This window comes from Octodon degus, unplaced genomic scaffold (assembly GCF_000260255.1).
Source record: "Octodon degus isolate 3935 unplaced genomic scaffold, OctDeg1.0 scaffold00057, whole genome shotgun sequence".
Taxonomy (NCBI): domain Eukaryota; kingdom Metazoa; phylum Chordata; class Mammalia; order Rodentia; family Octodontidae; genus Octodon; species Octodon degus.
The window spans coordinates 10,701,183-10,712,161 of NW_004524633.1; the positions used below are offsets into that span (position 1 = coordinate 10,701,183).

Here is a 10,979-nt window from a genome sequence, read left to right on the forward strand (position 1 = left end):
TGAACCTTTACTTTGATCATGAAGATCTCATAGTTTATATTTTTCACAATTTTTTGAACTCTTAACATTGGATCTCATGTGTCCATACAGTTATTTGAAGTGGGGACTGGGAATTATCACAACACTGCAAAACTGGACATTTAAGAAAGCCAAAAAGTCAAAATATAAAGGCCAGCCAAATAGCTCAGTGGATTAAAACACCTGCAAGTAGGCACAAGCGCTGGGGTTTGATCCCAGAGCCTGCCGTGCCGTCTCACCCCTGGGGTGCACAGAAAGGGCAATTGTGACTGGGCATGGTGGCACGTGCCTGTGATCCCAGCTCTTAGGAGGCTGTAAACAGGCAGATTGCTATGAGTCTGATCTAGTAGTAAGACCCTGAGTACCCTGTAGACCCTTCCCTAAGATACAAAGAAAAAAAAAAGAAAGAAAGAAAAAATAAAACCTCAGAATTTGCACAATAGTAGACATAAGTCAGTACATAAACATTTAAAAATTTTTGCTAACTTGCTGATTTTGTTCAAAATAGTGTTTCTGACACAAACAATAGGTCAGTTTACTTTTAACTGAAGACTTAAAAGTCTGATCAGGTCAAGATCATGAATATCATTAGTGAGGACAGTGCAAAAACTTAAAACAGGATACAAGATTACTCCCCACTTTTATGATTTAAGAATCTTTTGAAAAAATGTAGATCCATATTAAAATTATTACTTAAACACAAAACAACACAATTTCACATATACACACAATTTCTATACCAGTAATAAGATGGCTACATAGAAAAAGCAAAATAGAGAATTAAGTCAAATGTCTGAGTAATGTCTCTCTAAATGATAACTTTAATTTGCTGGTGAATTGTCTCCATATTCTCCTTCACATAGGAGAATGCTTAAGGCACTGTCTCAGACAGAAAACTTGTAACTGACTTGGTTACTTTTCCTAAGTTCAGAGAGCATATCCCATGTCATTAGGCAAATTACGAAACAAAGCAATTGGCCTTTAGGACTGTCCAATGCCTAACCCATGTGATGAAAATGGGAATTTACTTTCATGAAATACCTATTCCTTTGAGTACAGATACGAATTGATTATTAGTGAAAAAGATCTCTATTTTGCTACACAAATGGAAAAGTAAAAATGAAACTTACTGATTTTTAATATATATTTTCTTTTCCTTTTATAGACTATAAAATGGCCCTATCCATCTGTCATTAGTTTTATTAATGTTTTGAAAAAATGTTACCATTAAGAAATCACATGTATGAGATAATTATATGAGTAAATGAAGAAAATCTAGAAAAACTATTCCATAAGGCATGTAAATCGGGAGGGCTTATTGATTCTAGCCAAATGACACTCTTGAGCTTCTGTTGATAAACTACAACAGAGAGATTTAATAAATTTTCTGTAAAGATAAGAATAGTTGGTGCTATGCTCAGACAAAAAAAATCGTTAATTATTTTGGAAGCCAGTCATATTGACCACTAGATATCATGGAAACAAAACTATGTCCTCTAAAATTTAGAAATTGTGATTAGGAAAAATGAATACAATAAAAAATTAGGAAACTGATGCACATCATTTATATTAATCATCAACAAAAATCCATTCATATTTTGCTGTTAACTTGTATTGATTATAGTTTACTAAACTATCATATTTTATATACACGTAGCTATTGTAAATCATTCTTTGAAATTAATAAAGAGAACAAATGTTAAGCAGGACAGTTGAAACTTACTTGTCTCAATTCTACCATCTCAGTTATAATTCTAATAAGCTGTTTACTCTTAAAGTGTAAGAAATATAAGCTACTCAACCTTGTAGCCTGTTTTATGATTCTACACTTTTGTCTTAACATCCTTACTCTGAAAACAGAAATTTTAAAAGTATAAAGAGCTTTTTGTTATAAAGTGAGGTAAAATACAAAGTAGCTGTTGTTTTCTAATAGAAAAGTATACAAGTGTTGTAGGAAATTCTGGTAACTGAAGAAAATAAAGAAAATGAAACAATTATGTGTGCATAGCAACATGCTAATGCATTTTGAATTAAATGGATCTGATTTGCTTCATTAATGAATCAGATTCATTTTATATGCACATATGCATTTTAAAGAATATATTGCTGTTTTCTAGTGAGAATGTGGTCAGAAGAACTCCGTAACTTCTCATTTTAAACAAGGAAAAGAAGAATAACACCCTTCAAATCTTGGTCATCAAGCTATGAAGCAACAGTTACCCCAGAGACAAAAACAGAAAAAGCTCCAAGACTTGGAGAAAGAGTCCCGCATAAGGGAGAAGAGAAGAACCCAGTCTGAACTAAACAATCTCTTCATGAAAATAGATCTGGATTCCACAGAAGCTAAGGCTGTTTGAATTTGAAGACCAGAGACCCAGGAAAAGTAACTGCACAGAATGAGAGCTGTCAAGAAGTATGGAGAATCCCCCTTGAATTTACATAAATGAACAGATGACTTAGTTCCAGAGAATTGGATTGCCTAGAAATTAATTTTGATTAATTTCTCAGTGGGCTGTAGTGTGCTTTTAGCGATTGCTTTTCAAGAAGCATAATTTAGTAGTGTAGTGGATGATGCCTTGCAAGTTTGAAAAGGTATTTGTCTTCTTAAATTATGAGCAGCTTGCATGTGAATTTATAAACCATCTACATTTAGATCTTTAGCAATTGTCCAGGTTTAATCGACATTAGCTATCAGTATTCATCTCTGCTCTCTACTCTACTGATCATGTAGTTAAGGCTCACCAGCTGGAGTGCATTCACTACAGACCTCTGCTACAGGATCCTTCCTTTGCCCACAGATACTTTTCTCCTGGGAAGTACAGGATAAGTATTGCTTATCTCTGCACTTTTCTCTTGGGGACCTCTAGGCATTAAGGAATGCAAAGAGGATGGAAAAATATAAACTGTCTCATAAAGTACCATCTGACCTGTGTGCAAGGCCATTTTCTACTAGGTGCCATCACTTTTCTCATTCCAATGAATGGAATTCATTTTTTAATTGAGGTGAAATTTGGATTAGCGAGTCACGGTTTGTGTCAGTCCAGGTCCATTGCCCATCGTATTACTAGATAGTATTTTTATTTTCTTCATATTCTTAGTATAACTGTCTTTTCCTCAAAAATTAATTATTTATATTTGTGTGGTGCTGAGAAGAAAACTAAAGCAGATTTCTGACTATAGTTCTTGCATAGAGAACACAAAAAGAGCACGCAATAACTGAATAAAGATGCGGAGAAGGTTGAGATGAAAGTTTCCAAGATGTGAATTCCAACTGTAGCTTAGTAAGAAAGAAAAAGGAAACTAAAATTTCTTTAACAGGAGACTGATGGATAGAAAAGGATTCTGATAGTAGAATATGGCACATATTGGGGACAAAAAAGCATTGTGTCATGAAATCCAGGGTCTCATGCTCTGAGTCCATTTTTATTAGGTTATTTCTATGAACCAGGTATCCTCACCCCATGGAATATTATAATACCACTGTAGCCTAAAGTATTTTATATTCTTCTTGAATAAGTCCTACATTTTGTGGTCTCAGGATCTAGAAGTGACAATTCTCATTCAAAGGACTTCTCTGATGAGTAGAGGTGGTATAGGACCTTTATTCACTGTCTCCTTTCTAGATGATAGGTTAAAATGTTTTTTCTCATTGAACTCTCCCTGGATACTTCAGATAGACATCATGACTTGCCTTCCCAGACCCTCCAGCCTCTAAATATCTTCTTGTTCTCACAGATTTGGACACTCAAGGCAAGATCCTTTGGAATTGCTTTCCCTAAAAACAAAATCAAACAGATTGATTCATAGACTGTAGCAATGAACTCACCATATGGATGAGCTCTTTGATAATTTGTGTGTGTGTGTGTGTGTGTGTGTGTGTGTGTGTATGGAACCGGGGATTGAACTCAGGCCCTTTCACTTGCCAGGCAAGTGCTTATTCTACTGAGCTATTGCCTCAGCCTAGCTCTTTGATAATGAAGCAATACAAGGCTAATATGCAAGAACATGAATTATTTTAGTAAACCATCGACATTTCATGACAGATTGTCTCAGTTACTCTTCTCTGGTTGCTGGGACAAATACTTGACACTAAAAATGAAGGAAAGAAAGGTTTATTTAGCACACACTGGAGGCTTCAGTCCATACTCAGTTTGCTCCAAGGCGAAGTGGCACGTGGCAAGGGCAGCAGTTCATGGTAGTGGAAGGCAGCAAAGCAGCAAGAGCAAAAGATAGGAGTAACAGCAACAATGACAACAGTGAACAAATCTGACTCCCTTAAGTTGCATTCAGGCTATCCACCCCAAGCTGGGTGTAGTACTCACACCCATATTTGCAGCAGTACTCACATCCATAATACCAATGGATCATGAGATAAGCACAAACTCTAGAAGTCCTCCCCACAATTTACATGAAGCTTTGCAGGGACAACTACACACAAACAGTAACACAGATCTAATAATAAGATTGAAATATAGGGCCAGTGAGATAGATCAGTGGACTAAGGCTCTACTTAGGCAAGAGAAGGAACCAGGGTTCGATCCCAGGCACCACATGCAGAGCCAGCCCTTTCCTCAGGCGTGCTGAGCTGGCCATAGGGGCCTGGTGTGGTAACATACTCTTGGAATCCTAGAACTTCAGGGGCTGAAAACAGAAGGATCACTATGAGTTCAAGCTGCCTAGTGACACTCTGTAACAAATATATTTTTTTTAAAAAAAAGGTGACATGAAGAAGTAAGAGATATTTGAAGTGAAATGTCCAAAGTCTCCCAAGATGCCTGGTAAGAGATTAAGAGAGCATAGAGGGCCATGAGTCCAGTGAGATCAGATCTCGTGGCCTTAAGGAATGAATGCTCTGGCTTTCATCTCCTTGTACACTCATTTATTACTTAGATTGTTCCTAATGTCAGTCATGTAACAGACCATCCTTCCTTTCCTTGTCCTTCTCTTTTCCCTACATGAATTCATGCATTGCCATCTTTCTTTTGTCCTTTCTTCTGACTTTCTGATTTGAGCAATAAAAAGCCATAGAGGTTTCAATGTGGCCCTGTATTTTTTTTTTTTTATGATGTTTGTATAGGGATTCACTATGCAGGTTGGACTCCTAGTGATCCTCCAGTTTTCAGCCTCCCCAGTGCTGTGATTATAGGTATGTGGCTGGCTTAGCATGCCCAGGGGTTGGGGGCAGCATGTGGTACTGGGGATTGAACCCTGATGGTTAGTCTGCTGAGCTACTCACCAGGCAAACGTAGCCCTGTCTTTATGGGACTCTCACGCTGAGTAGTCTCAGTTAAACCCACTCCTTCTTGGCCTTCTTGTAGCTTGAATTTCACTTTGACTCTGAGTAATCTCTCATCCTTTGTTCCATGCCATGGTTGCAAACTTCAACAGACTTGGACCTTAAGTCTTTTCCAAGATGTGAAGTCCTGTCCCTCACCACACACAATTTTGGAGGGAGACTGTTAATAAAATTGCTGCCTTGTGGATCACATAGCTGACATAGGTGGGTGAGCAAACCACTGCAAATTACGAAAGTCAAGCTGACCTTGTAGAGTAACAGACCAGTTACACAATGACAGGAAGAGTGTGTACACAAGCAAGCATGTGACACACTGGCTTGAGGGAAATACGGGATGAGGATGGGAAAGGAACATGGTGTGTGTCTTGCAAGTAGGTTCTTCCATTTTATATAAATTATTTTCAGAAGAAGAAATATACTATTCACAACTTAGCTGTATCTTCTCTGATGACATTAAGTTTATGTAATTATATATGGCATTGCAAATTAGAGAAAAATGAACCCACAGATGTGTCTATAGAAATAAACCCAGGAAAAATATTTAAAATCATTACTTACTAATGTGAAATAAATGCCTAAAACACAAAACACCTACTAGAATGGAGGGAACTGAAGACAATTGTACTAAATATTAGTAAATATTTGGGAAAACTCGGCCTCATAAACATTCTTGATGGGAAGAGATGTTAAATGTTTTTACAAAGTAATATTTATACAATGGTATAAAAGAAGCTTAATAGTTTCTTAAACTGTTCAGTATAAACCTTCCATATACTCAGCCATTCTATTGGATACCTTAGGTTGGGTCTCAGTTTCTGCTTAGCTCTGTCCCCAGTCTTTTGGTGGAGGGTCTGGTGAGGTTATTACCCGAAAGTTGCCCAATATTGTTACTTAATGGAGAACAACTGAAGACAACAGATCTGACATACTAGCTGCAGTTGCACAATTAGCAAGAATGAGAGCATCAAGCACAGTGGAGATATTGATGAACGGTAATAACTACTAGCCATGTAGTATCTATCACAGGAGCGCAGTCTATAGTTAGAATGAATTGGAAATTCGGAATTTGTATGCAAAGTGTCTTCCCTTGTTAGCATGGACTTACCCTGGGCTTCCCAGAATGAGCTGAGTGCCCACTGCAGTACACAAACAAGGGCTCTTACCCCGGGCACTTCCCATGCTGGCTGCCCATCCTGAGGTGAAGGACAAGAAAAAAGAAAAAGAAAATTGTTGGGGAAGGGCATTGTGGGATTGAATTGTTACTGAGTCACTGCCCTTTCAATTTCATATCAGTAGTTCTGTCCTGAGGGACTGGATTCTGAGGAGGTGTCCTGGTGACTCTGACAGGAACATGTTTTTATATCACAAAACAGATAAGCTTAGTATTCTTTTTTTTTTTTTTTTTTTTTGCCAGCTCAGCTCACCCTGGGGGTGGGGCTGGAGTGTCATGTGATGCCAGGGATTGAACTGCGATCCCTAAGTGTTTGCCTAAGCTTGTTTAAGCAGGCATTTAGACCACTGAGTTATCTTGCTGCCCAGGGCCTACTATTCTTCTTATTTTTTTTTCCCAGTGCCAGACTTTATTGGGAAAACGTGCTTTAGAAAAGAAGGATGCATCTTTCCTCCAAGAGAGCGGAGCGAGCGCAAGGCGACCCTCCCGCCTCTACTCATAGATCCAGTTGTGAGCACAGGGCTTGCAGTCAATCTCCTCTTCTGGCTTAAACCACAGGCTGACCTCCTTCTTGGTGCTTTTTACTGAGTCACTGTCATGGATGATGTTTCTGCCCACTTGGATACAGATGTCTCTGCGGATGGTGCGTGGCTTGGAGTCAGCTGGGTTGATCTTGCCCACCATCACGCGGCCCGTCTTCACCACGTTCAGCCCCTCTCGGACCATGACGACCACAGGCCCCAAGTGCATGTACTTCACCAGGCTGGGGAAGAAGGTGTGCTCCTTTCGGTCACTGTAATGCTGCTTCACGTGTTCCTCCAAGGACTGCTTGAACTTCATAGCCAGCAGGCGGAAGCCCTTCTGCTCAAGCCACTTGATGATTTCACCCACCAGGCTGCGCTGCACGCCATGGGGCTTGATGGCGATGAAGGTGAGCTCTAGGTTGGCGATGGTCCTACAGACGTAGAGAGGCGTGGTTAGGGTGAGTGGCCACAGGGATACAGCCCCGTGGAGGTGGCCCGGCCCTGGGAGGCCATGTGGACTCCACGCCAGCCTACTATTCGTGAATAAAGAATACTCACAACTTTGATTACGAAGTGTTGACTAGATTAATTCATTTGCATTAGATCCACTCTTGGAGATCTCTGTTATTGTTGAACTAGAATTGTACACATTCTTGGTATTTGTTGAGTAAAGATAAAGGACCAACCAGCACAGAACAAAGAGTTATAAAAATAATCTAACTCAGGGCTGCCAGATAGCTCAGTTGACTAAAGCTCCTGCTTTGGCAGACACAGAAACTGGGGTTCAATCCCCAGCATGCCATGCTGGCTCTGTCCCCTGGGCACTCTGAGAGAGGGATTAAGACTGGGTATGGTCATACACACCTATAATCCTATCACTTGGGAAGCTGAAAACAGGAGGATCACTATAAGTCTGATCTGTGTAATAAGACCCTGTAAACGGTGTACTAAATTCATTAAAAAAGAGTAATCTAACTCATAAAATATTTCTAATCAAGAATCTGTCTCCCTCTTGTCATAAATGACACCCTACTTGGGTCATTTCCTTTGGATAGAAACCTACTTTACAGCTAAACAGGGCAAAATACAACATCTGAGATCTCTGGCATCAGGTTCTTAGTCCTTAAATTCAGGTCCATCTCTACTAGAAACTCAAGCTTTCAATGAGAAAGTACATGAGATTCTCTTAGAGTATAATTTTCGGTCAAATTGATTTCTCCTTGCAAACTGTATATTTGAAAAAAAAATTGAGGACTTATGTAGTCAAGAAATGTGTTTGTTGAGCATCAACTATATTTCAAACATAGTTGATGTTTGAATGACCATCCAGTACAGAAAAAGTACTTCTTTATGAGGAAGGAATCCATGGGAAATTGAAAAATCTGGAGGTAAAGTATATTAACCCAAGAGATTTTGATTCATGTTCAATCAGTGTTTGAAAATTAAGAATATGCAGAATCAGAAGTATACAAAGAGAGTTTTTCTTGATATTTCATGGAATCATCAAGCCAGTTGTGTCAAAAAAATTTAAAGAGAAATGTTAGAATATGTTTTGTTTCAAGGAAACATTGAGTTACAATGATTTTTAAAGTTCACAGAAGTGTGACTTTTATACAAAAAAATACATCTAATGCTTTACAAAGTAGATGAAACTCTTTAAATTCACATATCCTACATTGCATAGTGACATTTTCAATCCATTAGAAATATTCTAACATCATTACTGCATAATTCACAAAAGTACTTTGCATTTTATTTAATTTTCCCCACTGATACTTTTATGCAATTTCTTTGGAGTCTAATATACAGTGCTTTGTTTGTGCATGAACTTTCTCTGTGTTATTTTTTTCAAAGACTAAAATGTTTTTTTAGAAAATAAGAAGGACCTTTGATGGAATTTCTAATCAAGTATTATGCTACATTTTTGGAATTATTTCCATATTAAATTTTTATTAAATTTTGACTGCTCATAGATATTTTGGATATAGAACTTTGTATGTGAACCCATGTTTATAGCAGCACAATTTGTTGTGGGAAGTCATTAACTGGTATCCATTTTATAATAGTGTCAACCATTTTCTGAAGTTTCTATTCACTTGCTTTGTTAAGTTTCTGGTTCTTCCCCCCCAGACCATTCCCTGTGAATCATGTGCTATGCCCCAGGGGTGGGACCTTCCTTAGTTGCCTAGATACCTTCTGACATCAAGAGCCAAGACTTCCTCATTCCTACACTCCCTATATACACCCAGCACCTCCCCTGAATAAACAAGACTTGATCACACTCTCCTGTCTTATCTGCATTCCTGGAGTCTCCTGTCCTTTGTCCCCTCCTCCATTTCCCACTCCTCTCCCAGGTGACCTTTGTTGACTGACCCGCTGGACAGGACAAGTGGCGCCCAACGTGGGGCACCTGGTACGGAGGATTCAGCGATGGATAGGTCTGAGTGAGCGTGCAAGAGTGAAAGTAAAAGAGACCTGTGCCGCAGTTGCCTGCTGCAACGTCTGAACCTCGGTAAGCGGACGGCACCCCTTTTCCATTTTCCTTTGGCAATGGGACAGGCATTAAGCAAACATGAGATATTTGTTGAAAGCTTGAGTAAAGCATTAAAGACGTGAGGAGTAAAGGTTAAAATTAAGGATTTGTGTCAATATTTTGAATATATTAAACAAGTTTGCCCATGGTTCCCTATTGAAGGAACTATTGATCAGAGGCGATAGAAAAGGGTTGGTAATGCCCTTAAGGATTATTATGAGACTTTTGGACCTGAAAAGGTCCCAGTTATGGCCTTTTCCTACTGTCATTTAACTGATGAAATCTTATCCCACAGACACTGTGACCCGGTTGTTGCTAATGTGATTAAAAAAAAAGGGGGGGGGGTGAAAATATACTACTGGGACAAAAAGGTAAAACCCTCTTAAAGGACAAAAGGAACAAGGACAGACAGACACACAAAAAAAAAAAAAATAGAGAGGAAGATCTTGTCTTTCAATAGTGATGATGATAGAGATCACGATAAGCCAAAAAAGGACAAAGAACTCCCTAAGGGTGTGTACCCTCCTGTAAGGGAACAGAATCTTGAAATTGAAACCAGGAAGCCAGAGCTGCCAAATTCCAAATTACAGCCTGAGCAGAAAATTAACCCCTTTGATTTAGAAGGAGCTATGCCCAAAGTTAAAAAATATATATTCTGAACCACCAAAACCTCTTCAAGTTGAAGTCAATTATAATAAAGTTGATTGGGACGAACGGGTGGAGGAAGCCGCTTGGTATCAGGGCCAAGATGGGCCACCCAAGGTTCAGGACCCTCCGCCATATAGCATTGATTCCAGCGCGCCTCCTTCAGCATGTTTGGCTTCTGACCCCAGCAAGGAATTAAAAGGCAAAATTGAACTTCTCAAAGAACAGATAAAATTAGAGAAAGAGTACCAAGACCTCATAATCCAATTAGAAAGATTAAAATCAGGAAAACCCAAAAGTAAAAATATAACCGGACCAAAGGCCCCCTGTGTTCAAAGGCCACCCGTGAGGGGCACTATCCCCAAAAGCTTCCTCCTGTTAGACTTACCCATAGATCTAGATCAGGCAGAGGTATTTCTGGTATCAGAAAGAACAGGCGCACAAGGACAGATCTGGCGCCATTACACTAGTTTCGATTTTAAAGTACTCAAGGAACTAAGCGGCGGTTGCCCAAAACGGAGCCATGGCTCCATACACCACAGCCATTTGAGAAATTGTAGCTGACAATTAGCTTACTCCCAAGGACTGGCAGGCATTAGCCAGAGCCACCCTCTCGGGGGCGGAGGGGGGGATTATCTCCTATGGAAGTCTTCCTGTATACAAGGAAGCTTCCACAATGATATCTTCACTGTTGATGTTGGATTTGTTACCTTCACCAGCTGCAATCAAATATTTACAGTAGCCCTATTTGCCAAAAAAAGGGACGTGTGTTTGTACATTGGGGAAGTTTAG

General features: G+C 39.3%; 1 pseudogene; it reads right to left on the minus strand.

Moving 5' to 3' along the window:
• Positions 1-6,977: 6,977 nt before the first annotated feature.
• LOC101569747 lies at positions 6,978-10,323 on the minus strand (annotated as a pseudogene).
• Positions 10,324-10,979: the final 656 nt, after the last annotated feature.